This window comes from Choristoneura fumiferana, chromosome 6 (assembly GCF_025370935.1).
Source record: "Choristoneura fumiferana chromosome 6, NRCan_CFum_1, whole genome shotgun sequence".
Lineage (NCBI taxonomy): Eukaryota > Metazoa > Arthropoda > Insecta > Lepidoptera > Tortricidae > Choristoneura > Choristoneura fumiferana.
Genome location: NC_133477.1, coordinates 15,897,755 through 15,925,195, shown reverse-complemented (window position 1 = coordinate 15,925,195; position 27,441 = coordinate 15,897,755). Strand labels below are relative to the sequence as shown.

Below are 27,441 nucleotides of genomic sequence, written 5' to 3'. Positions count from 1 at the left end.
ATTTGCGTTCGGCTTCGTTTTGCCACGGGACTCGTGTTTGCGTCACGTGAACCAATCTAATAATGTGTTGAGCCAATTTAGGGGGCCTTAAAATTTGAGTGTAGATTTAATACGCGTACGCCCTGTTGATTTAAGTAAGCGTCGTGATTTCAATATGATATTATGCTACGCGATCTTACGAATTATTATATATTATTACACTAGCTGTTGCCCGCGACTCCGTCGGCGTAGAATTCGTTTATCGCTATCCCGCGTGAACTATCTATCCTATGTCCTTCCCCGGGACTTAAACTATCTGTGTACCGGATTTCATCTAAATCGGTTCACCGGTTTAGACGTGAAAAGGTAACAAACAAACAGACATATAAACTTTGGTGTTTATGTATAATATTAGCGGGATTAGGGTTCTGTATCTCTAGAAAAATAACACGGAACCCTTATGGGTCACTTCATCGTCATCATCATCATCGTCAACCGAAAGACGTCCACCGCAAGATATTAGAAAAAACCTCCGACATTGTCATTACAAATCTCAATATTTCAAAAACAGTTAAACCAATTTTAATCAAACATATACTCCGTTTAATTTCAGATTTGAATCAACGGTCTAATTGTAACACACGTTTCTCGGTATTTCGAACACGAATTGACTAAAAATACTTACATGTACAGTCAACATCATAAGTAGGTAAGTGATCATTTCTGTACCTTGTCGCTTTCAGTCGTTACACAATTTATATATTTATGACGTTGACACGTACTATTTAACCCTTTCACCATCTACATTAATTAACCTTTATCCTAATTAAAACGCCGTGATCTAATCTCGTGTACGTCGCCTCACTCGTCACGTCCCGACTAATGTCCGGGTGACCTTGTCCAGCTGTAGCAAATTACCTCGCTCGTTAATCACTGCAACTTTTTGTACACCAGTATTGTGTAGTTAGGAGATATTGTGTGAAATACGAGTAATTTAATCAGGCGTTAGTTCTGAGGATGAACTCTGGTTGAGTTCGAAACGTGTCAGTTTAGTGGGGTGGTGATAGTTAGGTTTGTGTGTTTTGTGTGTTCTTACAGTGTGGAGGTGGAGAGCTGTTCTACAGACTTAGCTATCATAACGTCGCGGTTGAGCAAAGTAATTTTTTTGGTTGCCCGCTGCTTCGCTCGCGTAAATTCTGGAATTTTACTAAATTCTGATGGGAATTCCCAAAAATTAAATTCCAGACTTTATCCCGATCCCGTGGGAATATGTAGTAAGCTATGTTTTATTCCAGACGCCCAGCTTCAAACTTCAGCTACCAAAATTGACAAAAATTCGTCAAGCCGTTTTAGCGTGAAGGAGTAACAAATCAAATTCCCGTGGGAATTTTTTAAAACACTTAAAGTACCACAAGTACAAGTAAAACTTATAAAATCTCAGCAAATAGACCCAGCTTGCCTCCTTAATGTTTACATCTTGCAGGTGGTAGAACCTTGTGCAAGGTCCGCCCGGATTGCTACCACCATCTTGCTCGCTAATCCTGCCATGAAATAGCAGTGCTTGCAATGTTGTATTTCGGCGTGGAGAGTAAGACAGCCGGTGAAATTACTGGCACTTGAGGTATCCCATCTTAGGTCTCTAGGTTGGCAACGCATCTGCAATCCCCCTGGTGTTGCAGGTGTCTATGGGCGGTGGTAATCTCTTACCATCAGGAGACCCACTTGCTCGTTTGCCATCCAGTCGAATAAAAAAAACATTGCAGTGCATACCTAAGTATACATTGTATTTAGGTTGAAATAAGTAGATCAGCTGCTTTTAAGACGAAATGATACTAACCCCCAAAAAACAAATATGAGCAATTTAACAATAATTATTTGAATGAATAAAACGAAACTAATGTTTTGGCAGGGCAACTTTTAACCTGTTAATAATATATCAAAAACCATAGACTGAAAAAACTCTTTAAAAAAGTAAACAGTCTAAAAAGTTGTGCAATCTTGGACACAGCGTGTACTACACACCGAGTCTCAAGACACGAAACCAAGTTGGTCAGATGCAACTATCTAATGGATTACAATGTCGACGTAGTCTCCAAGTCGAGCGTTGCTAGTTCTAACTTCGGGTACCTAACGAGTGCTCGTGAATGTTTGAGTACTTGCTGCCTGTTAGAATCGAGTTCAAGATGTCCAGTGCGAGTCCCTGCTAGTCGTATAGATAGGATGCAACAGCCAGGGGTGGCGAATGACAGTGAACAGGTTCCCTGTCCCAAAGTAAATGCAGAATCGGTAATTTTGTGTGAAGGGTGGGCCAAATTTTGTGCCGCTGAGTATATTATTTATCGAAAGAATAACTGCGTTATTTACATCACTGGCCATGAGCACCAGTAAAGTTACGCATGAGGCACATAGGACAGTGAACCTGTTAAAGTACGATTAAAACGCAATACAGGAATAAAATGTTGCTATCGGTTAATTAATCATACAAATTAATCAGATGCCCGTTGGGACCGAAAGCTTCTCGAATGGAGACTGCGGAATTAGCAAGCGCAGCGTATATATAGGACGTCCATCAACGAGATGAACGGATGGCCTGGTTAAAACCATGGGTTCACGGTGGATTCAGGCCGCTTCCAACCGAAGGTGCTGAAGGCCTATGGGGGAGGCCTATGTTCAACGTACGTCCTACGGCTGATATCATGATGATGATGATGTTGATGATCGTCGGTTAATCGGTCTTTTAGTTCTTTTGGAGTCGGTTAGGTTTTTTTTAGGTCACACAGTTTCATTGCAAAGAAACAATACTGATGCAGATAATGTCATTATCTTTCGTCTCCGCCTGTACCTATGCATTCCACTGCAGGGCACAGGCCTCCTATTAGAATGAGGGGACTTGGGCTGTAGTTTGCAAGGCGGCATTGAAGATTGGGAATTTTTAATTTTGTATTTGTATGGACTATGTATGTAAGTATTCACGCTGCGTTGCAACAATAACGTCAATGTGGCTGCGTTTTCACATATATATGTCATCTGATGCCTCAGTTTTTCATGGTAACAAATTCTCATTAGAGCGTGCAGTCTGGATGCTTTGTGAAGGATTGGTCATATCTCTGTAAAAATTACCAACGATTAAACTATGACGTTTACTGTGAAATGGTTCCATGGTGGCTCATGAATACGGTATTTGACTATTTTGTATATGTTTTATAAATTAAAACTACACAATGCCTGTTATCGAATAGAAAATCAAATTTAAGCTACCTTTACAAATAACAAAGTTATAAAGGTTTGAAATTCAAGATTAGACAGAGAAAGACATATTGGCTGTGACGTCACACCACAGATTACTCACACGCCAGTACCGCCATACTTGCTGCATAGAGAAAAGCGTTTGAGAAAGAGACAGGTATATAGATTTTTCAAAAAAATCACTATAAGTCCAATTTTCAACCGATTTATATTTTCACTTCGCTAAACACTATCTGTATATCTATATTTTCATAATAATATTAAGATATGGCAAAATCAGGAGTACCGTATTAAAGTCCTTGACGGTACATCGCTGTCGGAAAAACTTAATAATACACAAGTTTAGGCCTCGATTTCATCCGATTTAATAAATCCTTAGCAATTCGAAGCAATATTAATTGTACAGTGAAAGCAAATTTGATTTTAATTAATCTCTGATTAGATCAAACAGCGTCTGGTCTTGAAATAATTGGGGACAAATTGGCCTGTTCGGACGAAACTACCAGGGAATGCCGGGAATAGATTAGGGTCCCACGGGTAAACCGCAGGGCACAGGGATATTAGGCTCTTTTGAGCCTTATTCTACGGTTGTTTTTCTTTGGGAGGGCATTATTTGTTCACAATACAGCCTCGCCCGCTATCTGTCTTAGTTGACCTTTTTCGGATTTAGCCCGAGGGCTGTCGATTGGAATTTGAAGTGCTGATTTTTGTTTCTTTAAGGATCGATCACACCGATGCTTAAAATGCTCTGACGCATCATAAACACAGTGACGTGTGTCGTGCGTCACATTTTTAACACGTATGACTATATTTCTCATAAAGTTGTCTATTTTCAGTTGTCCACTTAAAAAAATAAAAATATATAATTTTCCTTGTGTTTAAATATATACAAAACCTTGTGGTAAAGGTGATAAAGAGTCAGATTAACGTATCAGTGTAATTTCATTGTAATTTCGTTTGGAAATGTTGGGATGGCTAGATGAAATTGTAACACAAAGGTTTCACCCAACCACCAACCACCACCACCAGTACCAACTCTACGCATTTTTCCTTGAATGCACGCTATTAAATATGAGTCACGACACTGTGTTTACAGCGTGTCAGCCAATTTGGGCAGTGGTGACCGGTACGCGATAAAAACGTGACGCATGAAATCGTCCTTGCGTTTGCGATGCATCTGCATGCGTACTTTGGGCACCGGTGTGTGGTATGGTCGATCCTTTAAGCTAGTGAGACGTGATTGTTTTGATGTTGTTCATCGCATTTTTGATCTTGTTCTTGTCCAGAAGTTGTAAATAATAACATGTTTTTCCGTCTGTGCATTGTTTGTTTGGTACTTTCCTTTTGTACAGATATTTTAAGAAACCAGATTGGGTTAGATCAGTATCTTGTTTTATAATAAGATTTATTAAGTATATACGTATTTTTTTCTAAAGCTAAGTACTTTATTGAGAAATAAGTAATATTACAAAATCTTAACGGGTTTCCTGGTTTACATGCAAAATGTTTTTTACTTATTTATTTTAAGAGTTTCGTACCTCAACATAAAATAATTTAAGTGCACGTCTGACAAGTAAGCAAAGGAAAAAAGCCCGAAAATCATACTTTCAGATATACACCGAAAGAGTCTTTTATTCTTGTTTGCTTTTTAATGAAATTTTCTACGAAAGCCTCGGACTCGCACTTGACTGATTTTTCATTTGTGAAGCCCATTCAAAGCCTCTGGTTTAACTTTGATTAATACAAATATTACAAAGTCTTCTTCACGTTAAATTAACGTTTGTATTGAGCAGATTTCGACTTGGAATTATTTCAATGCGTACTAGTCAATGTTCTTCTAAAGGAAAATCTGAGATGCCTCTGTTTGTTTTGTCCAAATAAACAGAGACGGTATCACATTTATTTGTCACATAAAATATAACAATGAGTCGTGAAACAAGAAGTCCTTCTTAATTCATGTTTTAGAGTTGACAACCCTAGCCTTCGATACTTTGGGACTTTGGTCACGGTGAAGTATGGACTGCGAACTTGCGGCGACTGTACGCTTATTACGATTGATTGTCCTTAGCTTTGTATTTACAATTCTTGTACGCCAAATATTAGGTAAAGTAAAAAGTAAAAATCTTTATTTGTAAACAAAAGAATGCTACGCATACATCAAATACAGTAGGTACATACAAACTAATACAAGTTATTACTTGCACTGCGACTCCACAAACACACAAAACAACGATAGGAAAAAACATATACAATTATTTTTTTAAAGTAATTTTGATTTTTATTTAAGTACGCTCTAAAAAACAGTGATAGCTTAGTGTTTTGACTTAGGTACTGTCTGTCAAGCAGAGGATCGTGGGTTCGAACCTGGATTCGTACACTCAAGGACTTTAAACTCATGAGCCACCATCGAACCTTTTCAAAGGGAAACTCATTACGATTTTCCTTGATAATTAATGCGATATCACTACGACGTTTATTGTGATATGGTTCCATGGTGGCTCATGGATTTAAGTCCTTGACCGTACCTCTAATGTTTTCTAAGAATAGTTTTATCTAAGAGCTTTGCAAAAATGACTAATCCTCTTATTGCTTTCTAACTATTAGGTACTGATTTGAAACATTACGCATCAAGTAATTTCGCACATTGCTTTTTTGCTGTTTTACTTTGTTTACTGTCAAAAAGTGCACACAAAGAAGCTAAGGTAATTTGAGCTTGGCTGTCCTATAAAACCAACTGGATCGTGAGCAAATGTGGAACCTTTTTACAGAAAAAAAAAAATACTGCCGAAACATGACGTGGGTTTTTTATGCAACTTTAATAAAAATTGACAATGTAATTCTTAGAAAAAACATGGTAATTTTTGTGATATCCCGTTACTTTCGATGAAATTTCCGGAAGTCTGGAATAACACATAGATAGAGTATTCTCTATCCCAAAACACCTACGGGATCGGTGTAAAATCTAAAAATGTCAACTGCTTTTTATGTAACGTTAAAAAAATCACTGTGTTATTTTTGGGAATTTCCACGGGAATTTTTGCGAAGTCCGGGAAACTTCATTCAATTGCTTATAGTATACGTGTGCAAAGCCACGGGTAAAGGCTAGTTTAGGTATGATTAACTAAACTAAATTATATTATATTAACAGTTCAAAATTGTGCGATTCAATATTTAGTAATAATATTTTTTACGTGATCTCTCATTATCAATGTTAACAAACGCATTTATAAAATCAAAAAAGGATAAACGCTTTTTTCCGTCCGCAATGGTAACCACAATAGCTGTCTACCTTCATCTCAATAAAAGAAGGTATTCCAAGCTTATTTTGCTGGTTTCATAACACCTTCATTGCGCTTAAATTAACGGGGATTAAATGTGAGGGGTAAGGGATATAGTTCAGTGATTGAGCTTGTCATCATCATCAAACGAAACATGTCCACTCCCCTGCTGAACAAAGGTCTCCTTCTTAGAGCCCGTTCCCACTTGTCGGGTGTCGGATCCGTTTCGTGTCGGATGTCAGTCATTTCTATAGAAAATCGTGTCGGGCATGTGTGAATAGCTTCATATAAAATGTTCTGCCACTGGAACATCGGATTAAAATCCGGGCCCGTCATCCGACAAGTGGGAACCAGCTCTTAGAACGCCACAATGAACGACAACTCGCCACTTGCATCCACCGACCGGACGATGTCGTCAGTCCACCCAGTGGGAGACCTACCAACGCTTCGTTTTCCGTTTCGTCGTGTTCGTGTCCCAGTGCCACTTCAACTTGCATATTTTTCCAGCTATGTCGGTGACTTTAGTTCTTCAACGAATTCCCGTAAGTATTCTGGTTTCTATTGCTCAAAGAAACAAATCATACAATCATATTTATAGAATAATTACAACATATTCAGTTACCCAATACCCCCGACACTCGTCCCGCTTTCAAACCGACGCTGTTCAAATTAAAAAAAATGGAGACGTAATATAATTCGTCGACGGCACAACTCTGTTTTAATGAGAGAACGGAGCCTACTCTCTGAATAATTCCTCATTTAGCCTGCCCTTGTATCACAAGAAACGTATATCTAAGGCTGCCTGTTCACTAGAGCGGAGTGAGGCAACAGGGCGGAGCAAGAAAGTAATGCGGAGGAGAGTTGCGGACTGTGTCTGTCCATAGGTACGGAGCTAGATAGCGGAGCGGAGCGAAATGTACCTAATGCGGAATGGAGTTCTTTGCGGACTGTTTTTCCATTCGTGGAGCTTCACCACTTTCCCGCTCGCGCTAGTTTCTCCACCCCGCTTCTTTGCCTCTCTTCTTTGCTCTGCGTTTTTGCTTCGCTTTCCGGTGTTGTGTAAATTTTTAAGACAGATATCAACTCCCTGTCCACTGAAGAGAAGCGGAGATTTTATGCAATTCTATTGGTGGATTTTCATCTTGCTCACTGCTCCACTGCTTCGGTCCGCACCAGTAGATGGGCAGCCTTAAGCTCTGACAAATGACGCAGTTTATTCTTTTGGTGCTGTTCGGTTAAATTTGAGCTATGGCGCCCGGTGGTAATGGTACTACAGGAAAAATAGCATATTTTGGCTGCAAAATACGAGTATATACATCAATGAAACTTTGCTTATAACTTTATGTTGGCACTAGAAATGAGGATCTGCCGAGTCCTACCTAAATTTAGACGTCTTACCCCCTCTCAGGGGGTATGGGCTGGTGGAACCGTTAAAAAAATACAAACTTTACAAACTAGGCGAGTGAGGCGTCATTTTCTATGTAATTTTTTGCGCTGAATCGAATCAAACCATACAGATTCATAATATCAGTATTTTGTGAGATATAAAGGGTTTTGTTGGTTTCTATACCTACATTAAATGCTTCTTTTGCGGCTTATGTTGGTTAAAACCTCTTTGCTACTCTTACCATGACGTGCGTCTGCACTGAATTACCTGCTAATATATTGAATTGAATAAAACGAAACCGTTGTAACGCCCGTGATTTTAAAAGGATTCATTAATGCTTTAGTAGGTAGTACAGTCACCGTCATATAGTACGTAGCAGTCAAGATCACTTGGAAACATACAAAATAGTCATTACCAGTGACTCAATCAAAGCGATCAAATTGTTCGAGACATCCATCATGTGCAAATATACCGGAGCACGCACGTCGCCAAATACTTTATAACATTCAAGCCTACATTAGTACCGTAGCAGCCAAAGTATCCAAAAGGTATGGGACACCACAGGAAAATTGACTTTATTACATACCGTGTAAGGTCCAATGATTCAGTTAGCTAGTCCTCTTTAGTACAATGTGAACGGTGTTCCATTATCAGTCTGTTGGTGCAAAATGCACATGTCATTACCTTTTTAATTAAATAAAAACTCTTTTATAATGTAATTATACTGGCCAATTCAAGCCGTATTTAAAAGGAAATTCGTTAATCCAGAATTCTGACAATGTAAATAAAAATGTGAAAAAAGCCGTCAGGCTCCAAATGATAGAGACGGAATGATTACTGACAAGTTGGTACTCTTTTCGGTGATTGTCAATAACAAAAAGTCGAATCTTATGACGTGTTAATTTATTTCGCACTCAACTCGAGATTAAAGCTTAAGGGGCTGTTTCACCATCCATTGATTAGTGTTAACTGGCGGTTAAATATGATGCCGTCTCCATCTATTCGAACAAAACAAATAGAGACGGCATCACATTTAACCATCAGTTAACACTAATCAATGGATGGTGAAACAGCCCCTAAACCTTTTTTAAATAAAGTTCAGTTTTCTAGTGTGTCCCATACTTTTGGATATTTTGGCTGCTACGCTACCAGTGGTGACGTGCGTGCGTGCTCCGATTTATTTGTACACGATGGATGGATGGCCTGAGCACTTTGATCGCTTTGATTGGGTCAATGTTAATGACTATTTGGATGTTTCCAAGTATTTGGTGATCTTGACTGCTACGTACTATATGACGCTGACTATACCAACCAAATGTCGTGTATTTGATGGGGATAATAATCTATAATTTATCTGAGTGAACTTTATAAACATTATGGTCAAACCTTTTAACCGCCAATACGTTTTCATTCGTACGTGCCCGTATCGCCACCTACACCGAAACTATAATATGTAATTATAAGACTGCGGCGAAATGATTCAGACAATGGCAGTTAAAGGGTTAAATTTGCTGTCGTACGGATTTGATACGAGATTTTTTTCAAAGTATTGACGATATTATTCAACGTCATTTAAGTCTTACGCTTACTAACAAGCGTTTAATAACGTACTTGGATAAAGTTATAGTTACCTTAGTGATTATATTTATACATACTAATTTATTGAATCAGGCCTTACGTATTGGAAGTTCAAACAACCCCCGCCCCGCTCACCCGCCGCCACCGCGCCGCGCCGGCGTGCCGGTTTTGTTCACTCGCGATCTTACGATAGCAACGTGTATGCAATAGATGTGTCTTCATGCAGCCGTTTTGCATAAATGAGGTACTAAACCCTACAAGCATGTACATTACAGTGCGCTGGGTCATTAGGGTCCTTTTACAATTCAACCTATTTCTCAGTTGGTGTTTTGCCCAAGTAAAATCCCTATCGTAAGTGATTACTTAGTCGTAGGCACGAAATATGCTGCTGTACTGTAACACACCTGAGGGGCTACTACGAAACTCGCAAATCGAAGTTCGTATCGCACCGTCCCTTTCACTCGCGTATATTAAATGACATAAGCGTCAGCGGGACGGCAACATACGAAGTTCGAGTTTTGCACTTCGTGGTACAGGGCCAGACCTTATACTACGAAGTGCAAAATCAGAACTTCGTATCTTGCCGTCCCGCTGACGCTAATATTATTTAATACGAGAGTGAAAGTGTCAGTACGATACGAACTACGATTTTCGAATTTCGTAGTAGCACCTCTGCTCCATTTTGGGCTTTCGCCTATGTAAGGCCGTCTGATGTCGTTATCCAATCACTTCGATGATTGATCGGAGGCTGAGTGTATCGAATGTGCACTCGTGGTTAAGCCTAAATCGAGACCCGAAGTATAGTCAAGAGTGAAGCAGCGTTTCCACGAATAATGTGCGAGGATGCATGTGTTGCGAGCGATGTGTTTTTCATTAGCGAATAGAAACGCTTCATTTACGCGTTCTCGCACAGCACATCTCTGGTGGAAACAGCTGAGTGATTCGTTCCTGATTCGTCATATTCCTAATTGGCCATATTCCTGATTCGACACTTTCCTAACTGGTCATATTCCTAACTCGTCATATTCCTGATTCGGCATATTCTTAAGTCGTCATTGTACAGTCAAATGAAATTACGAACACGTGCTTCCAGTCGGTTGTTAGGTTATTTTTCTTATGACCACCCAGAACCGATGTAATAAGTGTCCCGAATCGGTTCTGGGTGGTCATAAAAAATACCTTAACCTAACCAACTACATAATTAATTTTGTGCAGACAAATGTATATGGTATGACGAGTAAGGAATTTGACGAATTAGGAATATGACGAGTTAGGAATATAACCAGATAGGAAAATGTCGAATTAGGAATATGACGAATCAGGAACAAATCAGCTGAGCGGAGCGAGGCGAGGTATATGAAACGTTTCTATTGGTTAATGAAAAACATATTCCTCGCATCACATCTTTGCACATCTATAGTGGAAACGCTGCTTAACCCATCGTTGTAGAGGGCCGTTCCTATTTTCCTTTATGTTCGGGTCTGTGGAATAGAAAAGCAAAACAAAATGGTATGTTGACGAGACACGCTGGTCTTAACATAAATAAGTTCAATTGAGCTTATGTACGTATGTAAGTCGATTTCGTTATCAAATTTAAATTTGATATGATTTTAAGCAGACTTTGACTTTGATACTTTGTGGAGCATCCGGCAATGAGGGTTTTCACAGAGGAGAAATATCGCTAGATGGTATCATGAGGTCCGTTTGACGTTTGACGTTTGGTCGTGATTGGTTAAATAACTAAATGAGCCAATCACAAGCAAACGTCAAACGTCAAACGGAACTCACGATACTAACGCCATCTAGCGATATTTCGCCTCAGTGAAAACCCTCATTCTGGTAGTCATGTATACGGCCGCGTTAAATCAAAATTTTAGATACATCTAAAGTGCCTAAGCCATCGGGTGATGGTAAAATCCAATGCATTTGCATTCAACTCTCATGTGCGTAGTTTAATTACATTATAGAAATTTAAAATCCAATGCATTTTCAAAACCTACTCATGTGCGTAAATTATATTGTGTGTACAAATTTTAAGCTACCTACTAAATTTCATTTTTTTAAAAGCGAGTAGAAAATTTTAGTACTTGTCATAATCGTAAAATGAATCTTCATGAGACCACTTTTAAGTTGGTTTTCAGATTTATTACCGTATTTAAGCTGGTATTTTAATAATGTCGGGCAAACGGCTATGTGCAGAGGAAATTGCGCGGACCATTCAGATTTAGTGAGCTATTGTATGTCTTGATATTTTTTTTATATATTAATCAATTGAATCAGACGTGAGGTACTTTGCGGAGGTCCATATTAATGAACTATAAACAACTAGCTGTTGCCCGCGATTCTGTCCGCGTAGAATTCTATCCTAAGTCCTTTCTATGTATTCTTATACCAAATTTGATCTAAATCGGTTCAGCAGTTTAGACGTGAAGGGGTAACAGACAAACAAAAAGACTTACAAAGTTTCGCATTATATACGTATTAGTGGGATTATCTAGGTACTTTGTTCACCCGTGATTTTATGATGAACTCTGGTTGAGTTCGAAACGCGTCAGCGTAGTGTGGTGGTGGTGATAGTTGGGTTTGTCAAGAACCACTCATATATTTGAACTTTGTCTTCAACAAACTCAATATCACTTTGAACATGAAACTGCAGTGAGACTCTCTCAAATTTAATCAAACAAACTCGGATAACTCACGTCTTAAATCGAGTTTAAGTATAATCGTCTTAAATTAAAATTAATTCGTAGCCCTTCCTCTAGAAGCAACGCGACTCGGCAGCTGCTGCAACACGCGCACTTCGCGCCACCGCTCTGCTCGCCGACTACCGACGACAAAAAATGACGAGCTAAACTCAATTTAAGACGTGAGTTATCCGAGTTTATTTTCTTAAGGGGCTACCCGAGGTTTTCATAGATTTTTGACAAGTTTTGAATCGTATCTCCTATTTTTCCTATAGTCAAAGGGCTACCGGTTCTTCAATCTATTATCTCCATTTTTGTCTACCGGATTTTGAAAAAAAATGGAAACTTAATTTTGTATGATTTTTTTGAAAATTGTCTAAAAAACACTTATTTCGTATCTCTATTGACGTGAAGGATCTAACATATACGAAATTTACATATTTGACGTCTCTAAAAACGTCTCTAAGGTTTGCTTTTGAAACTAAATTAACACAAAAGTTATGGCCAGAAAACCAGTTTTTTGGCCTAAAATTGTTCAACTTTGATGCCAAATATCTTGAAGACAATGAACTTTGAAGTAAATATGGGATACTATATTGCTTAAAGCCGTTGTTGTTAATATAATAGGTTACAAAAAACATTAGAAAACTAAGAAATTCAGATCGAAGGTCATTGGGGCATGGGATTCCCTTAAATTCATAACTCAATACCTCTGGAGAGCTGTGAAGAGAGCTATGCTCGGGCTCTACAAGATTTAATCAGAAATGAGGGGATACGTTGAAGAATAAAATAAATGTCACCGTCATAGCGAAGGGAATTAGCTCGTTGAAGTGGCAATGGCAAGACATATAGCACGGTAAACCGCGGACTGGCAAGCGCAGTGTAGGACGTCCACCAACGAGATTGACGAATGACCTTGTTAAAGCCGCGGGTTAACGGTGGATGCAAGCCCCTTCCAACCGAAGCAACTGGAAGTCTCTGGGGGAGGCTTACGTCCGAAAGTGGACGTCCTACGGCTGATATGATAATCATGATGATGAACTCAATACCACCGAAAATCGTGGTAAACATAAACATGTTTTTAGCACGATGAAGCTCCGTTAGAGAATTCAACTGTACCCTCCGCTGTTTCCACAAACTTCCAACCGACAAGGGGGCTATACTATACGAAATTCGAAAATCAAAGTTCGTGCCGTGCCGTCCCTCTCACTCTCGTATTAAATAATATAAGCGTCAGCGGGACGGCAAGATACGAAGTTCGAATTTTGCACTTCGTAGTATAGAGCCTGCAGGGCTACTACGACACTCGAAACTCGAAGTTCGTGTCGTGCGGCCCCTCTCGCTCTCGTATTAAATAGTATAAGTGTCAGAGGGACCGAACGACACGAACTTCGAGTTTCGTAGTAGCCCAGCAGCTCTGGAACTTCGCCCAATTTCCGAATCGAGTGGCGCTAATCGCGACCGGTGTTCGCCCGTGTAATAGATTCCTCAACATCTGATACCCCGAGTTAATGAGATTTCGCTAATACCGGTTTAACTTACTGGAATAAATCTAAGCATTGACTGGCTGGAGTTTGAAGGTGCTTAACTTAGACTTAATGTCTTTTTTATGGACATGGCCCGCGCCAGTTTGGGGATGCGGGTTGGGAATAGTACATTGTGCATTTAGGGGCGTAAGAAGGGGATTACTAACGGAGTCTATTAGAAGCCCGACGTCGGAGGCGGAGGACTTTTAATGACCCAAGTCTGTAATCCCCTTACGGCCCGTGATACACACAATGATTTTTATCACATTGCGGGGGAAAAAAATACAAAAAATTAAATTATTTTGTGTCCAAACACTTCACAGCTCAGCAAAAGCCAGACGCTAAGAAAACAACTGAATAAAATATGGCTACCCGCCAATACAGGGGGCTACTACAAAATTCGAAAATCGAAGTTCGTACCGTCCCTCTCACTCTCGTATTAAATAATATTAGCGTCAGGAAAACGATAAAAACTTCGATTTTCGAATTTCGTATAGCCTTGTGCAAGGTCTGCCCGGATTGCTACCACCATCTTGCTCGCTAATCCTGCCGTGAAGCAGCAGTGCTTGCACTGTTGTGTTTCGGCGTGGAGAGCAAGACAGCCGGTGAAATTACTGGCACTTGAGATATCCCATCTTAGGCCTCTAGGTTGGCAACGCATCTGAAATATCCCTGGTGTTAAAGATGTTTAATAAATAAAATAAATAATAAAGAACCTTGTTTAGTTTAGAATTTGAATGGTCTTACGGCCAGATTATTCCAACATGCTAAAAAATATTTACAAAAATCATTGCAAAACAATTTGATATAAATTTAAAATATAAAAATAACGAAGTACCTAGTGGCAAACTTTTATGGAGTAAAATTAGGTTATAGCTAAGTTTTAAAGATGTAAATAAAACATTGGCTGACTTGAAACCTCTTTAGTCTGAAATGACGTACCTACTAACTTTTTAAAACTATAAAGTCATATTATACGTAAATCCATAATTCCCGCGGGAACAATTGAGGCCATTGTCCTTTGGTATACAGGCATGGAATAACGTCATTGACGAGCAAGTGTGATGAAAAAGATAATATTTTACAGATGACATGTTATTGTTTTCTTTGTTTTAACCCCCGACGCAAAAAGAGGGGTGTAGTTTGACCGCTGTGTGTGGCCGTGTGTCTGTCTGTGGTACCGTAGCTCTTTTTAAACGGGGAACCGATTTGTTTGCGTTTTTTTTATTTAAAAGCAGGGTTTCTAGCGATGGTTCTTAGACATGTTTGAAGTGACAATGTCGGGGGATTTCCAAGTTTTTGTTGGTTAGGTTATATATATATGGATTGACTGTATAGATGAATCACCCAATATTATAGATTCTATATAGCCTCCTATTACTGGAATTACAGGAAATCTATACTTAACAGTGTGTTAGAACCAGACTTATTTTTTTCGTTTTAATTTTTATTTAAAGTTTTATAAAGGGTGTCGGCTTTTCGTTTTTTTTCCGCGTTCATTGATATCTTTGCCGTATTGTAAACGCGATGTCATTGTCAGTTCGCTATTGCAGTTGATTATGAAGCGGGCTAGCACGGTCAAGGACTTCAATTCATGATTAACAAGGAAAATCGTAATGACTTTTTCATCGCACTTGCTCGTAAACAGTGTCGTAACATGCAGGCTACCTTGCTTGCAACCTCCCAAATAAAACCCTCGACCTTAATGTGTTTGTCATGAAGCCCTTGGTCGGTAAATGAGTCTTTGCGCGTACCAATTTTCTTGTCATGAAGCCCACACACGCAAGTTGCAGCTCGTGCTGCGGGAGGGGGAGAGCATAAGATATTGGCAACATTTGGAAGAATTATATTTTTTCTTTTACAAACATAAAAATTTACTCGCAAATGTGATGAAAAACATTGTAAGTCGCACGGGCGGTACTAGAATTACGAACATCGACTCATTAAAGCCCTCAGTCTTCGACTTCGGGCTTCAAATAGACTCGTTCGTAATTCCTTATTTACCGCTCTTAACAATGTACTATTACTTTGAAAAGGTTCCATGGTGGCTCATGAATTAAAGTTGACCATAACACTTTACATTAATTATAATTTGATTTTTTAAAGTTAAGATTCTAAGGTTTTAGAAACTAATAAGCGCGTCCCTAAAACCAAAAAATAAAAAAGTAAAATAAATAAGTTTCTTATCATACTTAGAAAGACTAAATTTTCGCGAACAAAATAAAATGTGATTTGCCTATAAAAAATAAGTTTAACAACTTACAATGGCGAAGAAAGCAAAGTGAAGTCATGAAATTGTCATCTGGCGGGAGGGATTTTCGTGTGAACTTTTCCAAAGTATTTTTATTTTCAGAACGCTCGATTCGTGATAAGCCGTTCTTAGCGTCACTTCATTTTCACTCGACTTTTTCGATGGATTTATAAAAGTGTGACAACTTAAAACTTTCGAGTTTTCGTTTTCGAGTTTTAAAAGAAACAGCTTTGGGCGATTTTGAACTCGAGGTTTAACGATTCCGTACTAGCAAATAGAAAACACGTTTGTGTTTTGCAGTATACCTATTCGAGTCTATATATATGAAAAACAATGTAGGCATTTATTGAAGACCGTTTGATTCGCGAATTTTCTTCTTTAGGTATATACTTGTGATACATCGTTAAGGGTTTATTACAGTATTTCATTATTAAATCACGCGTTTTCACGTATAAAATGACTGCCTATAAAATACATATGGCTGCCTTTTAAATAAAAAGTTAGACTTGCTGATAATTTTGTAGCCCACCAGGCTCACTTTGCTCGCTCGCTTTAAATTTGCCACAAGTTTTACGGTGAAGGAAAACATTGTGAGGAAAACTGCACAAACCTGCGAAGCAATTCAGTGATGTGTGTGTGAATTTCCTCACTGGGCCCGCGTGGGAGCTACGGCCCAAGCCGTCATTCTGAGATGCTTCTGCCCAGCAGTGGGACGTATATAGGCTGGGATGATGATATTGATGATGGATGTTGATTAAATGAATATAACGCAGTTAAAAAAAATTTTTTTTTTGGTATTTTTGGGGACCCTGTCTATCGTAAAGTTGTCTTTAAAGTTTGGAAACGAACATCAATTAAGCAGTCAACTGACAGGTGGACGTTTCGTAAACATGTTTATCGTTGCGGGAGACGAAGGATGCTGTAGCCATTTCAACAAGACGATTCCTTCGGGATTGCTGTTGGAATATGAAGGTCAAAACAGTAAAAAAGGTAAAGGTAAATTAGTAACGGGTTAGTGTAGTGATTCAGTAAGCGTCCCGGATTGACAAAGACCCGGGTTCGATCCCTAACCTAGTGTTGTAAAGGACTCGAGTTCTGGAGTCCTTATTTTGTAGACTCGACTCATTTAATAGACGACTCGTGGTACTCGAAGACTCCAAGTCCCGAATCGTGTCGAGCGTGAGTAGCTAAACTATCGATCGTGAGTCCAGCGACTCGAGTTTTCTCTATGGCTAGAGTCTTCGAAAAGACTGGAGTTTTTCACTGTGACTAATAGTTTCCAAATTAGACTTGCGGCTAGATTCACAATATGACTCCGAGTCTAGCTAAATAGAGATAACAAAACATAAAATAACAAGTAATTAAAATTGGTAAATTGAATCAGTCTCTAATTAGTAATGTAGGGGAGGAGGGCTTAACACTAACACTGAATAGTTAAGGGAAAAACAATTAATTATTAAACATGGATATATTTATAACTGTATATTTATAACAGTATTCTCTTCTTCTTCTTCTGTGTTATCTTCGAAGGTGAGGTGGGCTCAAACAATAATACGGCTCGAGTACGACTCGTTAAACCAAAGGACTGGAACGCAGAAAAAGGACTCGAGTCTTACGCGAGACTCGCTTAGTTCGCGAGACTTGCTAAGTTGGAAGTTCTGCAAAAAAGGAGTTCCTATTTACTGAGTCGAGTCTCGTCATTTGGGTTGTCACAACACTACCTACACCAGCATTTGTTTTCTGTTTTTTAAACGACTTCAAAAAAGTAGGAGGTTCTACGTTCCAATGTTTGTACTTTTTTTATGTATGTTCGCCGATTATCTTCAATATGTTCTAATTGAAATAAAAATTACTTAATATGAAGGTGTGAATTACACAAGCTGTTTTATAATGAAACCGGATAAAAAACAAACTATAAAAAACATAACTACAGTAAACTATTTGAATATGGTTTCTTCAATTAGAACAATGTTACCACTTTAATAATGACAGGCAGAACCGTCCAAGTTTAGGAAACAAATTAATTGAGTAGTTGTAATCTCGAGTTTATTAGATCGAGAGCCAAGAAACAGATAATCCGGGTTCAATAATTTAATTACTGATAAGTTATTGAAAAGGCAATCGCCAATAAGCAAGACGTAAGCGGCTTAGCTGCTAATGTAAGGGTAAATGTTGACCTCGTTAATGTTTTTTTTTTTTCTAACTGCGGATTACAATCGGCTTTTGATCTTGTCATTTTCGCAATTTAACAAATGAAAGAAAAAAGTAAGATATTTTTACTGTAGCAAAGACCTGAAAGCAAAATAAATAGCAAATTTTAAAAGGAAAAAACAAGGAAAAATTTTCGCATAAAATCTTAAAGGTAAATTATCTGCGTCAAAAAGACAGCTGGGCTCCAATGGACGCAGACAAACGGGTAATTTACCGTTTTTTAAATTTGGAAGGCAAATATTAAAGATGTTTTCATTTAAATTTATACTGTATGAGCCATAGCACAAAACAGATAGGTATATAGAAGTCAATCTCATGTATGTACTTCACTTTTCATACCTACGCTCGGCGGTCGCTCTAGGGTTGTCAACTATGGCTTATGCACAAAAAACTATTGTGGTAGTGGCACTGCACTCGTATCTAGTTGTTGGGTTTATTGTTGGGAATTAAACGGGAATAATCGAAATATAAATTAATAATAACTAAAATATTTAAATGTTAATGTCATTGTTATATTATATTACAAAGTCACAGAAAATATCTTGCGACGATTTTGACATTGGCGAAATGCACGATTATTATATTTAAAGTGTACTTAATTAATTCGTATTCTCCATTATTGCACAAAAAAAGTTTACAGACTGGTGTCTCAAGCGGATGGCACTCGCGCTCGCACTGGCTGGTCCCAACCGGTCCGAGATATCGTGTCCGTGAGCAGTGTCTATGTGTGCGTTTCTCGAGCTCACTTTGTATGTAGATTGATTTCTGTACCTATCTGTTTTGTGGCCATAGTAGCCTACTGGTTTGATCTATGAACTTTTCATCAGACGATCGTGGCTTTGAGCTCAGGTTCGCACCATGTGAGAACTTTTGAATTTTTTGAGCTTCTCAAATTGTAACCGACAATTATTGAATATTCAAAAACAAAAAAAAAATGTTTCAAAATGTTCGCCCCTCTGACACTTATACTATTTAATACGAGAGCGAGAGGGACCGCACAACACGAACTTCGAGTTTCGAGTTTTGTAATAGCCCTGCTGCCTTTTGGTTGCCAGTCGTTTTTACCAGGTTTCTCTCTTACTATCTCTTTTACGATATCCTTCGTACCTGGACCCTGTGGGCATAGAGTGAAATCCCAAAGTTTCAATTCACTGCTAGCTATTTGGTTAGACTTAAAGGTTAACACGAGAAAAGCGGTGAGAAGCTAGTATTAAAAAAGTTAGTTCCTGTAACAAGGACTAATTGCATGTCACAGACAGATTATAATCAAGTAATCTCTTCTCTGCACATTCAGGTCTCTTATTTATTTTTCTATTTCGCGTGAAGTTCCCGGTTACCGCCAAGAATAAGTAATGAGGCACTTTCACTCCGGGTGTTTTTAATTTCCTGGAAATGTTTGGAATTATGTACATTTCCATGATAAGCCAGCTCTGTTCAGGCTTCCATATTTATCTGCTTTGTAGGTACATTACGTGAGGTAGAGATGTCCGCGTATTTTTGTAAATTAAAAGCGATAAGGTATAAATAATTAAAATACGGTATTGGACAATTTCTGATTTTGCCATATCTTAATATTATTATGAAAATATAGATAAACAAAGTGTTTAGCGAAGAGAAAATTTAAATCGGTTGAAAATTGAATTTATAGTGATTTTTTGAAAAATCTATATACCTGTCTCTTTCTCAAACGCTTTTCTCTATGCAGTAAGTATGGCGGTACTGGCGTGTGACGTCACATGCCAGTATGTCTTTCTCTGTCTAATCTTGAATTTCAAACCTTTATAACTTTGTTATTTGTAAAGGTAGCTTAAAAATTGTTTTTCTATTCGATAACAGGCATTGTGTAGTTTTAATTTATAAAACATATACAAAATAGTCAAATACCGTATTTCAGTATTGATTTACAAATTAGCTTGTTTCTCTAAACGTCTAGCATATTAAGGATGAAGCTAATTGCTAACGAAAATTTTCACATGAATTTAGCTTTTTAAAAGAAATAAAAATATTTCATTATACACCCGGGAGTTTATCACGCTTTTTAATTGATAAAATAACCTCGATGTTTTGGCTTTAATGTAGCAATTGTAGTCACGATTAGACTACTAATATCGATACATAAATATCACAATTAAGTTCCGTATGTGTTAGTAAAATTAAAAGTAAAATTGTGAAAGTTTTAAACAATATAAGGTTACAATACATATAACTCCTATAGCAAACAATAAACATAACTCTCATATTAAATTATATTCTAAAGAGAATAATAATATTAGTACCCAAGTACGAAAGCTTAATGACACGATATAAATATCAACTAAGCGCTCGTATAATCTTCTGAACGAGCCGTCTCACCTCCGTGTGTAAATTAAAGTACCTCGTCGCAAAGTACGTCATTACAGCTCCTTTTTTCACGTATACTTGTAGTCTTTTCAACAGCGAAAGGAGACTATAATATAGTTTTGCGAATCTGTGTACAGTATCTGTAAGTTTAATTTTTTGTCGTAACTTTATTACTTAATTTATTATAGGTCTGTATAGTATTTTGATTATTTGGCAATGGTATCGGGTATATGCAGGTACCGTATATAACTTTAAAAAAATGTGTGGCTTCATATATAATCTGTCCTTTGTTTAATAGTTAGGTACTAGGTACCTACTCTGGACAATAGTAGATGTCACTGTTTACTCGTAACTAGTTTTTTTTATTGCGACTTTTTTAACGTGCTTAGTTTATTTATTGCAATAGGTTTGTTTTGTTCAAATCTTAATCTGAATTTTACTATTATCTACGTATGTAGTGGCGGAGTTGATTTACTTGTTAAGACTCCCGACATTATCATTTTAAAGTGCAGTATCTCAAAAACGACTAAACCGATTTTATTTAAACTTAGCTAAGAAGCGTCTCGATTAAACTGGCTTTCTATTAAAAAAATCTGCATCTTATTATAGCTGTCCAATTTATAACATACCCGGTAGGGGTTAAATAAAAATAAATCTCGTATTTTTTAATTTAAAATGAAAATTTCTTGTGCATCTGGCTCCTGCTATGCGGATGCAATGATTTTGATTTATATTATAAAAAAAAAATAGTCACTTTTTCTTGTTGACACTGGTTATACAAGGTGGGCCCTGTAACAGGAGTAAAAAATTAATCCACAACTTTCACTCTTCATCTTGAGCTAATTTAGTTCTACAACTTTTGAAGATAACTTGTATTACGATTTTTATTATAGTTTAAAAGTTTAATTGGACGAGCAATGTATTGCGAAATCCATCATTTTCTCACGTGATAGGCGATGTCATTTATACGCATTTGGATGCTGTGCATTGAAAATACCATTTGATTTGTTTGGAATAAACATAATGATAAAATTACTTAATTTTTTAATGTTGCAGAACTAAAATAGTTCAATTTGAGTAGCCGAGCAGAACCTGTGTTTTAATTTTTTGCTCCTGTTACACGGCCCACCCGGTATACCCCTGGACAGGCGTATTCAGTAGAATTTTGACAACACTTTAGTTTAATCAAATACTTTGGAAAACTTTTTTTATAAATTATTAATGTTACTGAACTTGAATAGGAAAGACAAAACAGAAGTAAAAAATATTGCGTATCTGTTTAAAAACGTCTTTTATTAGAGGACGACACAAAAGAGCCTCCAAAGCTACTAAAGGAACGTCCGTGTTAAGATTTAACGAACTTTAGACTAGTTTTGAGCATACTTTTTCCTGTCCTATTCAATCGCAATTAGAGAACTAAAGAAGTATAAAAACTTCTTTAACTTAGTTTCCTAGCTGTAAGACCGAAGTTTTCAAGATATAGGTTTTTCTAAAGAAAATGTTCTTTAGTGGAACATTCTGTCGCACCTTTTTGATGAAGTTTATTCAAGGAGAACATTTTTACACTTTCTTGCTTGTTACTCAACTGTTAAAAGAACTTATTATTAGTAGGTACAAGTGCCACCTTGTAGCACTAGACATTAGCGGTTAATATGGTAGTCATAGTACCGTCTTGGTGATCAAAATAACTCGTGTTAGTTTGATTGATTAAATTATTCTTGAACTTTCATATTATGTACTCGTAATTCTACAATCGATTATAGATATTAATTTCCCAAAAATACTTTGTAGAAGCTTTTATTTAGTTTACAAGATTTGCGTGTGGTTCACCCTCACTAGACCGAATATCATAAAAGCTAATTTCACTAGGCATACCAACGTTAGATATCATTTTCCTTAGCCCTAATATCATGACAGCTAAACTTGTATGTCCGAATTGATTACTAGACCTAAAGTTTTACATCCTAATGGTTACTTGCACTAACCATTAATTGCTCTAAATTACTAAAACCTATAATGATCATTCCTAATGATTAATAGATCTAAAGTTATGAACCCTAATGTTTACTTGACTAAAGATAAAATAAAATTCGTGCGAGCGAGCGAAGCGAGCGAGCAAGACGGTTTGGAGAAGAAGCGACTTGGATAGGTTAAGTTCAGAAGGCTAAGGCGGGAGCTACGCTAGCTTCGATGTTAGGTTTATTTTTTATAGCAGCCAAGATAACTCCCACTAGGAAAGTAGGAAGGATGGATGCCATTCAATATGTTGCTAAATTAAGGTGTTCCAATCAATACATTTGACGAAAATAATGTTTTTAGCTTTTTGATGTTAGGGCTAATGAATAGTAAGGAAAATCAAAAATTCGGCTTTTTAGTTTTAGGGCTAGTGAAATTAGGTACCACGTAAATTCGGAATGCTAAAATTAGAGCTAATGAATATTAAGGAAAATAAAAAAATCGGCTTTTTGATTTTAGGGCTAGTGAAATTAGTGGTGGTGAAATTAGGATTAAATTTTTTCGGGCTACCACAGGAGAACCTTAGCGTGTATATCTGTAACTTGACTTCAAATCTGGCAAATTGAATTTCACTCGCTTCTGATGATAATTGTCCTAAATTTGGAAAAAAATACCTGTTCAGTCATGTAGGACCAGAATGAGAATTTAACACTTCTTGAAATGACCATTTCTTAAAATGACCGCTCAATGACGTTTCACTGTTACCACTACTTGAAATTACCACTTATTCTTTGAAATGACGCAGCGGCTGGTTGGCGAAGCGCCTAATACGTATCTAATATTACTACTACGATAAGGAATATGCTTGTTACTCTTTCTGGTGTAGACATTTTTATGAACAAACACAATTTAAATATTTTCAACGGTTTTCTTTACCAAATACATGCCGCAGTCTGTATTTCCAATGAAACACGTAAGACGTAATTTCTAAAAGCAATTTCAATAAAATGAAATTGATACCCCGATCTCGATCGCGTATTTATCACGTTCTCGTACACGCGTTGTGAGTAATTTTATTCTACGTTTGAATATTAAAGGGAAACCCGATCGCACTTTATATAATTGCTTTTGTATTTCTACCGACTGAAGTTTTCTTTTGACTCTAGTTTTGTTCTAATTCAACTGACTACTGGAAGTGGATTAAATTCGATTATCAAATTTTGATGCACACTAAAACGAAGTTAAATAAAGAAGGAAGTTAAACAATAGTTTGCGGAAATTAGAATAACTAACAACTAATCTTATTTTTGATCATTATTAATAAAGGATTTTTTAAACGACTAGCAGCAGTACTTTGTATGGGAATTTAATCGATTAAATAAAAATACTTACACGTTTCACAACGAAATGCCAATGTGTCATTATAGCAAAATAACTTTCAGACAGGGTGTTTCAGAGACACGTTAATTTATTCTAAAGTAAAATGACTACTAGGTATTATCTACGTAAATTTTTAACCTTAGCAAAAGTGGATTCCAATGCCTATTTTTTATAAGCTCTTTATTGCGTTCCATTGCTTAAGCAAACCCCCTTTTGTAGATAAAACATTTCTCGATTTCATTTAGGCAACTTCAAGCAACTACTTATGCAAGAAATTTCGCTATCATTTGTTTGATTTGCCTTGTGTCACAATGGTCTTTAGCAACAATTACATTAAAACATTTCGTGTCAAGAACCCAACAATCGGGTTTTATGTTCGTAGGTAGTTTTTGCTACGAGGCGCAAACGATGCAAACATATTACTACTAGTTACGAGCGTAGCGCATAGAGTGTAGTCGCCTACGACTAAAAAGTTGCTACAGCATATAAATTGAATGCGTACTGGTCTGTCAGACTGTCATTTCATTGATTAATGGGACAAGTGACCAAAGAATACCCAATACATTAATAGCAGTGCGAAAATCCTACCTTTGAAAATTAAAGAGAATTCGAGTCGTACTTGATATTATGCCGGTGTTCTGAGGGTCTCAAAACAATGCGACGACGGATTGAGGACCACCTTTGGGACTGACGAGTGCTCGGAAGATGAGTGGGCCGTGCTTTATTATGGCCCTCTATTTGTGTCTCGCTTGTGATTGAGGTTAAAAAGTGATTGTTTGATGACATGTTTGGTGCTTTAGCTGTTGGGTAGAGCTTACATTTTTCACTATGGCGGGTTTGCGCGGACCAGAGTTATCTTTTAACAGTTATATATGAAACTGGGAACGCTAATCTAAATAGGTTCAACAATTAAAATTTTAACCCTGGACTGCAAACGGTTGAATTGAATCTGATGATGGAATTTGAACCAAGGCACAGGTACTTCAAAACAAAACAGCATCGCCGGCTATTTGGGCTTGTCAGAAATAGAATAGTCATAAGGTATACTTACTTTGTCCAAGAATGATATCCACTAATTATGATGAAGCAGTCGGGAAGGTTTACCATGAAACGGTGTCTTTAAATTATGTTAGATTATTCAGTTAAAATACTTCAGTGACTCTAATTCTTGTTGCTCTTTTTCTAAACGTAACTTCTGTTTCTTTTTCAATTTAGCTGAATTTCATTGATATCGGAAATCGTTACCAGCAGTATTAAACATATCTAAGGGCTACTTCACGCGTCTTTTTTAATACGTCCCGGCACGCAGATGAGAGCCGACCTTGATTTGAAGCAGGGACGTGCCAAGACGGCAGAATCCAACGCCTTTATTTCGCTTTCAATAAACCGGTTTGACGAGATAACGACCCGGCCCTCACCCTCAAAGGTCTGCGAAGGTGAAATCAAATAATGAATTTTCAACGGAATTACGCGAGACATTTTCTATTCCAGTTGAGTCTGATATTCGTAATTGAATATTATTGACGTTTTTATGTTTTGTTTTTGTAGAGTTATTTGATTGACGATGGGGTATCGGATGGTTTGTTGTTTAAGTTACCTCTCAAAGGGTTTCATAGTAGAAGCTAATTTCTGTATATAATTAGAAGTTGATGAAGCGAGAGAGCAAATAACTTTTGTTGGTTGCTCTTTGACTCCTTGAATATGAAAGGGGGTTCCTTAGGCTAAGGTCGGGCCATCTAGACACATTATACTGAAAGATTGTATTAATGGTTAAAAATTTAATGCATCAAAATAAATAGGTAAGGTAAACGTCCGAAAGCTCGACACTCTAATGCGCAATAGACGACACCCTGCTGTCATCTCTATTGCACTCGTATGTTTACCTTAATACATAAATACATAACAATTTGACAAAAGATAAATTTGCTGAATTATACTTTGCTACTTACCGTGGTAGAAACACAGCGGTTACTGTGGAATCTTGTCTTGCAAACGTATCTACATTTTGTATGTATTACATTTTGTGTGTCAGACACTCGGGGTCTCGACTATTATGTTTAATTTTGTGATGTTTATCTTTCACTAAATGTTGGACGCGGCCTCGTACCGACGTGTCGATTGAATTGTAAATGAAATAGCATTAATATGTAGGTACCAGCCAGCAATTACTCCTTACCTGGGCAGTAGCTGTAGCTTCGTTGGTTTATTCGCTTTTTAGTGTGGTCTTTATGATCCGAAGGGAAGATAAACTTGAATAATTTCGAGATACAAAGAAGAATTCAACCTGGTTCGTGAAAGTTTTAGTGAGATGATATGTGGGTGGGTCCTGCTAGTTGGTTAAGTGTATCAAATATTCTGTTAACTTTGAAAGATGAGGGACCGTTTGGTCGATTATTTATCTTTCTTTGGACCACCTGTTGGTTTGTCCAGTTTTGAATATTTATTACCCAAAGGCCGCCAGAAAGAGGGGTTATATTTTATTGATCGTCAGTTTGTTCTTTGGCATGTTCCTAAGGATTTTTTTTATAATGAGAAAAAACCGTATAACTAAATACAAAAATTGGAAAAAAAATCATCTTTGATAGTGAAGTAGTTCTAAAAGCACATAAATAAAAATAAAAGGGAATAGATTTAAATTGCTACTTAACTTGCTTTAAAAAAAAAATCTTTTTTCGATTTTACGAACGCCCAGCAGTCCGTTAACTGCACATACATATCAATCGATTCCTGTAATTTTAGCTGCACTTAAAATTGAAAACTATTTGTTTGCATAAATAAAAGTTTCACCAGGAATTTGTGACGTGTTTCCTCGATAAACTTCGGGAGGAGAACTAGAGAAGTTTTAGCAGTTTTCCAATACGTCTTGAAGCTTTTTAGGATTATTTTCCAACTGCTAAAAAGCACATGTGGCAGGCAACTTTGTGCCCAAAGAATCAATGGTGTGTGACACATTTATATAAAAAAATGTATACATTTTTTAGCTTTCAGTGGTTAATATTTTCTTTTACATTGAAAAAAAAAAATATATCAGAATATGTTTATTCAAATCAGAATCGGAACTGGCACAAGCCTCTTCACATAATAAGAGGGCTAGGGCTGTAGTTCCCACAAGGGCCCAGTGTGGATTGGAAACTTACACACACATAGAATTGCTTTGCAGGTGTGTTCAAAATTTCCTAGAAATATTTTCCTTCCATGAAATACTCATGATAAAATTACAAATTTAACGTAATTTATCTCGTCATACATACGTTTAGATTTAGATACAATAGAGATGCAAGCCCCGGTTCGAACTCACGACCCTCTTTTTGAGAGGCCATAACCTACTGGGACTCATTCTAAAATTTCCAGGAGCAATCCTTGGTTATGAACTATAGTTTTCGGACGAAGGGGTAACAAAGATTCATAGTCCATCCTTTCGCTTTTATTAGAAGTATATAGAAACTGGTAGACAGGAGATGAGGTGGACCGAAGACCTGGTCAAAGTGGCGGGAAGTTGCTGGATGAGGAGAGCACTGGACCGAGATGAGTGGCGAGCAATGCAGGATGCCTACACTCAGCATTGGGTGGCTATGGGCTGAAGAAGAAGAGAAACTAATACTTGTAGTTTTTTCAAATCTGATTC

The 27,441-nt window shown here is 37.4% G+C and overlaps 1 long non-coding RNA gene across 1 annotated transcript in view; it reads left to right on the top strand.

Moving 5' to 3' along the window:
- Positions 1-27,441, top strand: part of LOC141429196 (uncharacterized) — a 69,467-nt gene that overhangs the window by 14,112 nt on the left and 27,914 nt on the right. The window contains exon 2 of the long non-coding RNA XR_012451503.1: positions 12,231-12,334. This is a non-coding gene — a long non-coding RNA (uncharacterized lncRNA). The remainder of the gene's footprint in view (positions 1-12,230; positions 12,335-27,441) is intronic.